Below are 13,872 nucleotides of genomic sequence, written 5' to 3'. Positions count from 1 at the left end.
TTACTGGATGCTGTGAAGATTGAAGAATCTTATAAAGATCTAATTAAGATGCTTGTGTGCAACATGGAAAACCGAAACTGCATGTTAAGTCGTTGCGACAGCTGTCCTGCAAATACTGCACTAACTGAGTACTTAACTGAAAAACTAAGTGAAGATTATGATTTAGAATAAGAAATTGTAATCAGTCAGTGGGTTAACACACACAAGGCAGAAATGATCAAACAGTCTATCAGTGTTGAAGACTACATTTCTTTATTGGTTAGGTCACTGGAAAAGCTCACCCCGCACTCGTTTATAGCAAAATCCCAATCAGCAGCCTTTGAAAGATTTAAAGAAGACCCACCACCCAAAAAAGCAATTATTGTGATGGATTTCAGTGAAAATTATTCCTTTGTTATACAAAATGAGATCCAAAGTTACCACTGGAATAGAGGTGGTTGTACTCTACACCCAGTTGGAGTTTTTCTAAGAAATGAGGAAAACAATGTTTTTGTTTCCAACCAATGTTTTACTAGTGATGACCAAGAACATGACACTGGTTTTGTTAACTTTGTACACAAAGAAATTACAAAGTGGCTGTCATTACATCATACTGACATTGACTCAGTTCACTACTTTACAGATGGTTGTGCTGGGCTGTACAAAAATAGAAAGTTTTAAAAATTTGACTGAACACTTGAGAGGTTTTAATTTGAAGGCCCAACACACTTTTTTTTTGCAGCAAGTCATGGGAAGTCAATTTGTGATTGCCTAGGAGGAACTATTAAAAGAATTTTAAGGAAAGCCAGTGTACAGCTTTCAGACAAAGAACAAATAATGACAGCAATCGATGTGTACAAGTTTTGTGAAAAAAATATTGAAAACATTCATTTTCACTTTATTGACAAAAAAGAAGCTGATCTGATACGGTTAAAACTAGAAAAACGTTTTTCAGCAACCTGAAACATTCCTGGAACAAGAATTTTTCATAACTTCAAACCACTTCCAACAAACAACCTTGAAATTAGAAGGACTACAGATAGTGTAAAACCCTCCTTAGTCTTTTCTTTCCATTCGTCTTCTGATTGGGTTCATGTTGAACCATCCATAAATAGCTATGTGGCTGCAAATTATGATGGTAACTGGTACTTTGGACTGGTAAAAACAATATTCATTGATGAAGAAGTGAAACATGGACGATAAACAGTTTAGACAAGTAAAGAATAGAAGTTTTAGGAATGTGGTTCTACAGAAGAATGCTGAAGATTGGATAAGTAGACCATGTAACTAATGAGGAGGAGAATCGGGAAGTTAAATGTGTGCATAATCTGAGTAGATGAAGGGATCGGTTGATAGGACACATTCTGAGACATCAAGGGATCCTAGTTTAGTATTGGAGTTAAAAATCGTAGGAAGAGACCAAAAGATGAATACGTTAAGCAGATTCAGGATGTAGGTTGCAGTAGTAATTCAGTGCATAGGGTACAGCAGCGTGGAGAGCTCCATCAAACCAGTCTTCGCACTTACTACCGCAGCCACAACAACATCGAAATAACACGAAATAAATTTCCCAGGAAGATGACTGACAAAATTATGGGTAACACATTCAAGTCGCGTTTGTCTGAAACAAAACATTAGAGCTAAAATGATAAGTAGTTGGGGAAAGAGGCCTCTTCTACTAGACTGCTACTCATACGAAACCCCCAAGCCATTCCAGGTCATCACGGGGACGCTTCACTTATGATTTAATTGAAGTTTTATGATTATCATTTATTCCTTCAACCTCACCATTTATGATTTTTTTCTGTAGTGAGGTAAAGCCACGAAACTTATAAAAGTTATGATTTTTTTTCCACTTCATTACTGCAGTATTATTTGGGTCTATTGCGATAACAGACTTTAAAGCGGTTGTCACTTAAGCGCAAACAGTACTTAACATGGCGTTGCTAGTCTTTTTTCGGTTTCATTCGTACTGGGCGGCGTATGTAAGAACATGGAATTTGTTGGGACCTTTACATTTTACAGTAAATAACGGAAGCAATACTACATGCGTATTCTGTAACTGTTTTGTTTCAGCTGAATTCATTAGACCAGGCCTCCTCGTCTGCCTTCTCTCTTTCTTTATATTTTACTTTACTTTAGCAGATCATAATGTGTGTGTATACTGATTTGATAATTTGTGAAACATAATATTTTGTTGTTAAAACCAGCCACCGACATATCCCGGCAAACCATGATTCGGAAAACTAAATAATATGGTACAACATTTATATTTCGTTTGAGAAGCGACAATTCCCTTCTTCACATTTCCTGCTTTGTAAAATAAAAGTTTCTAAACACCACCACGGTGCTCACATCACGCTTTCTGAAGTGGTTCTTCGTGCTTAATACATGCGCGTCAACGTTTGCACAATAAATTTTCGACCTATAGAGTACTAGAGTAGGATCCTTGCAAAACAGTCTTTCACAGGACTGCGGAAAATGAGATTTGACAAAGATGATAGTTTCGTCATAGAGTAAACAAGAAACCAAACATGCAAAATGCTTGTGTTGTGGAACCCTTATGGCTTGTTGTGGTAGCAATTTTTTCAAAATTTAAGAAACTTCAATTTTTTTTGTTTTGCACATGTGCCTCGAAATATATTTGAACAAGAAAATAAGTATTAGTGACAGACGCTGATTGCAGCTGCACGCGTCGTAAGTCGCCCAGCAAAATTTTTGTAAAAGATGACTTGATGAAATTATTGGAAGGAGAAGGAAGGTATGTATTGTCACAATCAACCTGTGGTACGATGTTGGTGTTTGTGATGTAATTAATAACATTGGTATCGCGTGGTAGTTTGAAACCACTTGGGCATGACAGTTGTCATGTTGCCCAGTTCTCGGGCGACAGATGATGTCCTATAACAGCTACAAAATTTGTCGGTTAAAAAATAAAAAAATAATAAAAATAAAATAGAATTTCACACAGGAAAATTCCAGTCGTATCAATCATGGTATCAGTTTTACGAAATATAGAATTGTAACTCCCACCTTGCATCTATACACACAAATATTTTGATGTGCCTTTTAATTTCTCGTGACACCAGTATATTAATTACTGAGGTACGTAATAGAAGAAATTAACTGCACATTTAAAAGAAATGAGCATCATAAGCTTATGCAAGGGCTGACAGTTTTTCACATGTCATTCCAAATCATTTTGTGCTTTTGTAACAGATATATAAGCATTTCTTACACAAAATAACAACAGCACTGAACTTGTTAGCTAGGGCCATAATATCTTTAGTCTATGGTGGAAAGTTTCAACACTTCAAAAACAGACGTTAGACATGAAACTTAGACGTCACACATGTTCAAAAATAAACCTCTATTTGTATCATTAAAATACTTGGAATGTGAGAAAAGTAACATTTCAGTGTCTCCAGTTTAACATATGTAGTATTGGAGTCACTACCTGACTCAGATTTTGATGCAGCTCGGCACAGTGGTAGCCTACTTATAGATAAAGAAAAATGCCCAATGTTATTAATATACTTCAGTCCATTATGAAAATACAACAATGTGAAATTGTAAAAAAAAAGCTCCCCACTGCCATAATTTCAAATTGCTGTAGCATCTCTCACAACTAAGCTAAAATTGTGGTACAGGTGTCCTTTTGGAACTCTTTCCTTGATTCTAAATTTATACATTTAAACAAAAAAATATATGTAACTTTATTGTTAACATATCCATGTACACATGAACACTTGCTGTTAACACATGCATTTGAATTGTCTCATGTGAAACTTGTTACAAAAGTATGTGTTTCAAGTTCTCACTCCTTTTTTAAAAAAATATCATGCCCAGGAATTTGATACATTCTTACTCCTGGTGTCACTGGATTTGTTTTAGAAAGAATGTTATTTATAGATACTAACAGAATATCCAGTTTTGTAGGATATGCATAAGACAATGATGATCCAGCCGAATGAAGGGAAGTAACTCGAACTTCATCAAGAACTTCATCTTTCATTAAAAAATTTAAAAAAATAAACTAGCCACCATTTTGTGTTGTATATGGCAGCAAAGTATCCATGAATATCTGTCAAAGCCACTTTTCCAAAGGTTTTGTGACTGTTTCAACAGTAGATTGTGTTGTGTCTGAAGAAATCTGTACATTTTTTTACTCTTGATGCTATCAGTATAGAGACATGTAACCACTGTGTTCCTCTGATGGTAACAGATTAGTTGAAGCACTCTCCTAGAAATCTTTCGGTTTCAATGTACTCCTCTTGTGTTCAAAATTCTCAGTGTACAGGTGTAATGTTTTTAACTGCCCAATCAAAAAGTTGTTGTGGAGTAAGAATTTGGTTATCATATACCCTGTGCAGACTTGCTTTGTTACTAATCTCTTAACAGTGCCACCAACACACTTGCGAGGTCCTTTTCTGTGACTATTACTAGTCATTGTTCACTGACACATCCTTACGAAGTGTCGTATTCATGATCTATGGAACAAGTATTAATCTAATCTAATCTAATCTTGCTGTGGCTGGACAGATTGAGTCACATCTCGTCCATTACATGTTAAAACCACTGCTAAAACTAAGATAACCGACAAGGAGCATTACACAACATAGATGTTATAAACAGTACTTTACAGCTCTTTAATGTTTTCGGTTTGTGGCTTCACATATCATGGTATCAAGTTGACCAGCCTACAGTTCCACTTGTAGAGAAAAATTTGTTTACAGAATATAGTGGCTGGTGCTTGAGCACGTGTGTCAGTCTAGCTCTGAATATCCTCAGGAACAGTGTTCAAACATACAGTGGTAGGTGGTTGAAAGTCTTCAGGGCAGCTGTGGGAAAACTCTCCAATGTCTTGCTTATGTGGCAGTTTGGAATATCGATGTTGGCCACATTTCGTGTGTCATAGTTGTGAATCTTTTATCTGTTGCAGAAGGATCCTTGATTTCCTTTTATACAGACAAGAGAATTGAAAGCGTACTGGCTAAATATTTCTATGACACATCTGTGGACACTTACAAAGTCACACATTGTGTTCCTTTACATTATACTACTCTACCCGTTCTTCTCCAAACCCTAATGCTGCAGTACACTGCAGTATACTTCCATAGCTATGGAGGTGTGTATGGCTGTGGGAGTGAGTCCTGTAACTTTACCTATAGAAAGTAGTTGCTTCACTCAGGGGTGTAAGACTCATAGGGTTCCTTTCACTGCACTCTTTTCTGTATTCACACTTTCGTTCTTGTTACAAGTTTTAGTCATTTGAAAAGTGTTGTAGTTTCTTTTATGTTTTTTATAAATTCTATAAATTCCCTCAATATATCTAATTTTAGGAATTGCCTGTTAAGTATAGGTGTAATTAATAGTATATTTTTTGTTATTGGTTCTTACATATTGATTTTCCCATTTTCTGTTTACCTAAGTATAAGTATCTGACGTAATTTTCAGTTAGTTCCGTATATGTTTGGGCCTTTTATACAGAATGGGAATTAGTGCTGAGTGTCTTGCTTTCTTCTTTATTTATAAATTTTGATAAAGGCTAGTTTTGCTGCTGCATCTGTGAATCGAACAAACCACCATTACATGCAGCTTTTTTGTATGTGTAACATTTTTTTCTAACCAAACACATCTGGTTCCTTTTTAGGCAGAGCTTATCAGTAAGCCTTTGAACTATTTTAATTGATGAAGTAGGTTATTCATTATTGTCAAACACTTTCACAGTATCTGAATAAGCCAATTGCCGCTGTGTTAGGCTATTAGCAATTGTTTTATAGTAGAAGTCATTATTTATTGACGATTTGAATTAGAGGTTGTTGAAGTAACTTGGCACTGTCTGCTGTTCTTTTAGCTCCAGTCTTACCAAAATAATATAGATTATTGCTACAACTTCTAGTTGTCAATATTTTATTTTCAATTGTGTCTAAATGTGTTGTAGTCAAAATTTGCATAGCTGCTGCCTGGGTTTACTGAGTCAATAATTGTATAGCTTGAATAATTGCCTCTGTTACACTTCATTATCTACAAACTGACCATTTCTCAAGAGATCTTGCTGTGTTATTGTTCAGTTCCTGGACACTGCTTGCCATCATAGGAATTACTTTCATTTTGAGATCACAATAGAACACTCACTGAAACACTCAGAAGAACCAATTAATACAAAGATGAAACAATCTCTCGTAGTTGATGTCATATTTTTTAAATTTAAGATTACAGTCTTTGCGTTTTGTGAGTGACTTGAATTGTTCTACAGTTATCTGCAGTCTATTTATCAGATCACTTATCATTAGTAAGTTGAAATCTTATCAGGACTTCATTGTGATAATTTTGTAGCTAAACACATCTGTCTTGTAGCTGAACATTTTATTCATTCATTTATTGCGGCAATATTTACCATTATGTAGATATTAAAATGGACTGTGTTACTGGTTTATGAAAATATATATTGTAGAATATACAATGTTTTAGAGTTTAATAATAGAACTGTTTGAAATGCTTCTCATACTCTTATAGCACTTAGCTGCATATGAGATGGATTTCCACCACTCTCAAGATATCATCTGCATTCTGTCTCAATTGAAGGAACTCCAAATACCTACACTAATTAATAACACTATAATAATATATTTCTCAAACTAATACATTTGAAAACATTGTAAAACTATGACACTGCAATTATTTACAACAGCGAAGTAAAATACAATTCAAAATGTGGGGAAGCCAATCTTCATTCATTCATTCATCTTGTTCCATATAGTCCATCAAGAAATATAACCTCCAGGGATGTTAATCAATCAAGGTACACATTTAAGTTAATTGTAAATGCTAAACTATTACTAGACTGTGTATTACTGTGCTTATATCAACTCAAAATACCTGGTAAACCAGCAAGGAAGCTGCTTTAAAAAGGAGGGGGGGACTAATTACTCAGAAGTACTGAAAGCTACTGCTTTTCTTCTTTGGTCAAAGTAATATTTACATCAGTTAAAAAAAAAAAAAACACACACACACACACACAGTTACCTCCATCAGTCACAGCAGGGGCCTGTTTAAAATACACCTTTATTTGCCAGGCAACTTTGCAGTGGATTTTGATACATGTCACGCAACTAGCAGGAATTTTCATTATTTGAATGTTTATAAATCAGATGATTGTAAGAGTGCTTTGAAGTATGTACGAATTTTGTTTTGAGAGATCCCCAGATTTTTGATGTATGTGTAATGGAAATATTTTGCTGACCAGTTTCTGAATAATTTGTCTGAAGAGAATGGTTCCTCTCTCAGAAGTCCATGTATAGCAAGCATCATGTCATCCACTAAAGAGGACCAAAATGCTAAGTTATTCAGTCGTAATAACTGATTAAATTTCACATAGCCTAACCCTGCACATATGTATTCTCATTACTGTCACCATAAGGGAGGGTTACACACAACAGGACCCTAGCTGTCAAACAGTGGAAACTCGAGGTTGGAATATCAACAATATTAAGAAAAGAATGGACTGCTACCCACCATAAATGTGACCCACTGAGTTGCAGACAGGAACAATGAAAAGACTGTTACATATTATAGCTTTGCAGTCAAAGCCTTCTTCAGCAAAGAATGCACACACACACACACACACACACACACACACACACACACACACACACACACACACATTCACGCAAGCAAGCACATCTCATTAACCCAAGTTAGTAATGTAGCTGCTTTTCATGGTTTGTAGTTATTCCCTCCTCAAGCATTACTACAGAAGGAATTGCTGGTGCCCTTAATTTTACAATGTGTTTAATAACAAAGATACTGCAGTGCCTGACAAAAAACGTTAAGCACCCAGAAGACGTGCTCAGATGTCGTCGTCAAATAATACAATCCTGAACTAATAATACGTCGACAGTTGATATTTTTTGTGATCTCTCCAGCCCTTCGATTGTGTATATCATGATACTGTCTTAGAAAAACTCAAGTTTTATGGAACTGATGGCTTTAGACACAGATGGTTTGAATCGTACTTAACAAACGGAATGCAAAAGGTTGTGGTGAAAAATTCAGAAAATGTCTAAACGGTAGAAAATTTTAGTGATTGCTGTAAAATCACAAAGGGTGTCCAGCAGGTTTCAATTTTGGGTCCACTCCTATTCCTTATAAATGTGTAATGGCCTTCCACGTAACATTCAGTAAGCAAAATTGGCTGATGATACTAGTTATAGTAAATCCCAGTGCTGAGAGAAAGCAAAAGAAGAGATAGTAAATGATATTTTCCAGAGAAGTATTAAGTGGCTCTCTGAAAATGCTCTCTCTTGAAAAGAAAAGAAAAAAAGAAAACACACAGCATTCAGTTTTTTACAACAGAGTCGTACAACAGTTGATGTAGTGCATGAGCAGGAGTCAGTCAGTAAGGTAGCATGCTCCAAATATTTGAGTGTACATTATGATGAAAACTTGAACTGGAAGAAGCATTTTACTGAGCTTGTCAAACAGTTCAATTCAGCTACTTTCGCTCTACTAATTGTTATTCTTGAAAAGAAACGTATCAACCTCCTGAGATATTTAGCAATTTCCACTCAGGAATGCCATACAGAATAATTTCTGAGGTAACTCATTGCTTACAAAGAAAATATTAATTGCAGAAAAGTGAGCTGTAAGAGTAATATTTGAAATTGTATAGTCAGATAACTTGTAGGAGAGGTTGCTAATGAGAAGTATGTTAAATTTTCGTTTTCTTTTCTAAGTATGTTCATCATTTTTTTTCTTATGCATACTGATTGGAGCTTTTTGGACAGTTTCAAAGTATAGAACCTCTCTCTGATTGCCAGATTTGGAGGCAGAGCCTATAAGTAAATTATTTTTCTGTCTCTCTTATAGTGTAACTGCAGTCTCAGGCAGCTGAAATTGCAGTGTGGTTGAGTTGTGTGTGTGTATGTGGGGGGGGGGGGGGGGGGGGGGGAGGGTGTCTATTTTTGACGAAGGCCTTACTGGCCGAAAGCTTTATTTGTGACAGCCTTTTTGTTGTGCCTATCTGCAACTCAGCATATCCGCTACATGGTGAATGGCAACTTTCTTTTTCATAATTTGTTACATTCCATTCCTGATTTTCCAGTGTTTGATTTTTAGCTGTCTCTTTTCATTTCTAGCAGCAAATGCTGTTAAGTAATAAAAGTTCTGGGAAGGATATGTGACACTTCCTCATCATTGAGAAGCTGTTCCTCAGAGGTTTCGTTACCTAATTTGCATAGTTCTCTTTCTCTTCAGAGACTGAAACTTTTCTTTATTTTAGCTGCTTTTCCCAAGAATTTAATTCCATAAGACTTTGAGGCAGCATACTGGTACTCCAGATAAAGCAATGAGAGATACTACTGAGGGAAAAGTCTAGTATACCAATGATCTTGATTAGGTTTTTTGCATGTTCACTCCATTTTAATGTGTTATCCAACTGGACCATGCCCCCCTCGCTCCCCCAAGCAATTTTAAATTTAATGTGTGGCCATTAAAATCTACTATTTTCTCCCTATTCCATTCTCATATGGGTCACAGAACAAATGACTGTTTAAATACACACTGTAATTAATCTAATCATGTCATCAAGATCCCTATGGGGGTAATACATAGGATGTTGTAGTATATTCCTAGAGTCATCATTTGAAGTTGATTATTCAAACTTCGTAAGTAGGCTTTCTTGAAATAGTTCATGTATCTTCAAGAGTCTGCCATTTCAGCATCTCTATGACATTCTCCCAAGGGTTATGCAGTATCAGTGGTTTTTTGTCAACTGCGCATGGCATGTCGCTCACATTTCTGTGGAAGAAGATACATTTAAATGGGCTGTCAGCACACCACCACAAGTCTTGCTTACTCCAGGGCTCACCATCGTACTGTGGGTGACACTGCCGATGCCACCAGAGGACACCGTTTTTACTTTTACTCGGTACATGCTATGTATCCGTTCTTGTATCTTTCTATGACACCACTAATGGAGCTATGTTCTCTCCCCACGCCATCTCCCCTACATTTGGAGAATATTCTAGGATGGGTCACATGAATGATTTGTTAGAAACCTCCTTTGTAGATTGATTGTAATTTCCTAGTATTCAACTAATAAACTAAAGCCTGTCACCTGCTTTACCTGTGATAGAGCCTATGTGATTGTTCCATTTCTTACCTTTAAATTAAAAAAAAAAAATGTTGACCAATTCCAACTGTGACTCATTGATATTATAGTCACAGAATACCCGGTATTTTCCATTGTGAAGTGCACAATTCTGCATTCTGTACGTTTAAAGCAAATTATCAAGCCTTGCACCACTTTGAAATCATATCAAGATCTGACGGAATAATTGTGCAGCTCCTTTCAGACAGAACTTCATTCCAAACAACTGCACCATCCCCCAAAAGGCCGAAGTCAGTAATATACAAGATGAAGAGCAAGGATCCCATACATTTCCTTGGGACATACCTGAAGTTACTTCGACATCTTTTGCTCACTCTCCATCCAAATTAACTTCCTGCACCCTACTTATTAAAAAATCACCTGTCCTGTCGCAGATTTTGCTAGATACCCCATACCATTTTACTTTTGATAATAAGCATAGATATGGTTCTGAGTCAAATACTTTTTGTAAGTTGAGAAATACTGCATCTGCCTGACTCCTTTGATCCATCGAGTTCAGCATTTCATGTGAGAAAAGTGCGAGTTTGGTTTTACATGATAGATGTTTTTGAAAACTATGCTTGTTGGTGTGGAGAAGATCATTCATTTTCAAGATAACTCATTATGTTTGAGCTCAGAATATGTCCTAAATTTCCACAAAAAGTGAATGTCAAAGATATTGGATGGTAATTTTGTGGACCACTTGTGTTACTTGATTTGTAAACAGATGTGATCTGTACTTTCTCCCAACAACTGGGCATAGGTTTTTGTTTGAGTGATCTACAGTGGATTATAGATAAAAGAGGGGGTAACTCAGCCACAAATTCAACATAGAATCTGACAGCACTTGTGCTTCATTCAGGTTTAATGATTTCAGCTCTTTGTCAATGCCACTGATATTAATACCCATTTCAGTCATCTTTGCAATAGCATAAAGATTATTTTGGTGCAATCTCCTGTGTTTTTCTTTGTAAAGGAGAAGTTTAAAATTGAGTTAAACATTTCTACCTTTGCTTTGCTACCTGAAATTTCATTTCTTGTCTCATCTGTGAGTGTCTGGATCCTAACTTTGGCTCCCCTATCAGTATTTACATAAAATCAGAATTTATTTGGGTTTTGTGAAAGATAATTCTACAATATTTTGGTACACTAGTCATTGAAGGCTTCTGCATTGCTCTCTTGGCAGCCTAACATGTTTCTCTTTGCTTTGTTTAATACCTGTTTGCAGTAGTCTCCTTGCCTATAGAGGTTTCTTTACAGTTACTGTATACCATGGAGCTTCCTTCCACCATGAATTGCTCTTCTGGGTACATTCTGTCCCGTGCATAATCAAATATTCTTTTAAACTTGAGCCGTGGTTTATCTGCCTGTTCCTGTCCTGAGCTGAAAGTTTCAAGTTCCTCGTGGAGCTACGGCACTGTTGCATCTTTATTGAGCCTGCTGAATTATATAAGTCTTTCTGCTTGTTGCAGGTGTCCTTTGTACTTTGCAATCATTGTTACTATAACTGACCCAAACTTGCTGATACCAGTTCCATTGTCAACAACCTCAAAGAGATCAGGTCTATGTGTTGCCATTAGATCTAATATATTTACTTTGTGATTGGGGTTCAGAACTACCTGTTCTAGGTAGTTTTCAGAGAAGGCACTTAGTAATGTCTCGCTGGATGTCTTGTGATGCCCACAACAAAACTTTAAGTATCCCTATTGATTGTTGGATGATTAATGTCTCCTCCGATGGTTACATTATGATGGGGGAACTTACACTCTACTGAACTGAGATTTATTCTAAAATTTTAACTTATATGAAGAGGTGAGTCTGGTGGTACATACAAGGATACAATTACAATTTTTTCGTCATCTCTGATACTGAATCTTGCCCAAACTCTCTCACATGTAACTTCAATTTCTATATTGGTAGAGTTGAGTGTCTTGTGTACTTTAACAAAGACCCTGTCTCCATTTCCCATTAGCCTCACCTTTCCATTTGCACTTTAAATTTTCCCAAAAATCTCACTGCTGTCAACTCCAGGTTTGAACCAGTTTCCTGCACCTGTGTTATGTGAGCTTCACAGGTTTTTAGTAGCTCTTCAAGTTCTGGCACTTCGTTGCAAATTCTTCGGCAGTTAACCACTAGGAATTTAATGCTATATTGACCTGTGGTGAATGGGGCTGCTATACTGTAGAGGTAGTGAAGTGGCGTGTTGTTTAGGCAGGAGCTAGGAAAAATCTGCTGCAAGATAAACATATTTTATTTGGTCTCGAAGTACAAAATTGAAGTGCTGCGATGCCCCCAGATATGTCCTCTGCAGGCTCATGGTCTACCTGCCGTGCCACAGACTTTGGAAGGTCATGATAGTAGAATGGCCATTTGACTTCATGTCCTACTTTGCTGACACTGTTTAGCCCACTTGGCAGTGTGTGCCTGAGTTAACAGTTTTTATAACTGTGACTGGTCTGGTGGAGGCGGCTGACCAGACCACTGTCATCTGCTTCCTGGCCCATAATGTGATAGAGACTTGTGTGGACCTGATGTTGTGGAGGGTGCTGCACATAACTGTGCTGGAATCAGAAGGTATTTGTAGTGAATAATGAGATGTGTGTTGTGCTGATACACTGCTTTGAAGCATGTTAAAATCAACACACTTGTGTCTCAGTCGTGTGGAAATACTCTGGGTGTTGGTTCATAGTTGCATGGTCTTCCTGCAGTATCACGATGATGGTGCAGCTTGGCAGAGCCACCTTGTGGTGTACGAACAGGATCACTTGTGAAAGTTCATGTCAACACCTCTGCTCCTGCCTCCTTGCTTCACATTAATGGAGTTGCTTTTCACCCAATAATGCCTAAATTAGTAAAGGTGCTACATACCTCCCCTCTGTCGGAAGACCCGGGCCCCTTGTCTGAACCCATGACTAGTCTGCAGCTAAAGACTTCACATACATAGTTACAACATAATTATATATAGTTGTCCTCCTACATTAAGCAACAAATTTCAGAATCCCTGCATTCCCTCTATGATTCTTAGCCCATCTGCTCGTCCATCCATATTTATGCTCTCCTTTGGTCTCCTTTGAGCTACCTCATAAGTATTACCCCCTCCAAAACACTAAACTACTACTTACAGGAATATCCATTCATGATACTCTTATGGTGTCTTGTGCAGTAACCAACAGTGCTCATTTTAACACTACACAGGGTTCCTTGTCTTCTGACTCACAATTAGTTACGTACTTCAATACGTCTCTCTTATTGTTATATCCAGGGTTTCGATTACTTCTCATGGTGCCCTGAAATGAGAAATGTCATGCCCACTATCCTTCCCACCCGCCGTCCACCGAACCTACACAATATACTCGTCCATCCTTACACAACCCCCGCTCCCAATCCCTTACCTCATGGCTCATACCCCTGTAATAGACCTAGATGCAAGACCTGTCCCATACATCCTCCCACCACCACATACTCCAGTCTGGTCACTATTGTCACCTATCCCATCAAAGGAAGGGCTACCTGTGAAACCAGTCATGTGATCTACAAGCTAAGCTGCAACCACTGTGCTGCATTCTATGTAGGCACGACAGCCAACAAGCTGTCTGTCCGCATGAATGGCCACTGACAAATTGTGCCAAGAAACAAGTGGACCGCCCTGTTGCTGAACACATTGCCAAACATGATATCCTTCATTTCAATGAGTGCTTCACAGCCTGTGCCAGATGGATCCTTCCCACCAACACCAGCTT

At 37.4% G+C, this 13,872-nt stretch overlaps 1 protein-coding gene across 2 annotated transcripts in view; it reads left to right on the top strand.

The window, feature by feature from the left end:
- Positions 1 to 493: 493 nt before the first annotated feature.
- LOC126284497 (E3 ubiquitin-protein ligase RNF123-like) overlaps positions 494 to 13,872 on the top strand; it is a 184,962-nt gene continuing 171,583 nt past the window's right edge. For both annotated transcript variants that reach the window (XM_049983475.1, XM_049983465.1), the window contains exon 1: positions 494 to 2,740. The gene's annotated coding sequence lies outside the window, so the exon portion shown is untranslated. The remainder of the gene's footprint in view (positions 2,741 to 13,872) is intronic.

Source organism: Schistocerca gregaria, chromosome 1, assembly GCF_023897955.1.
Source record: "Schistocerca gregaria isolate iqSchGreg1 chromosome 1, iqSchGreg1.2, whole genome shotgun sequence".
Taxonomy (NCBI): Eukaryota; Metazoa; Arthropoda; class Insecta; order Orthoptera; family Acrididae; genus Schistocerca; species Schistocerca gregaria.
Note: the sequence above shows the minus strand (reverse complement) of the source record. Positions and strands in the feature narration are given on the sequence as shown.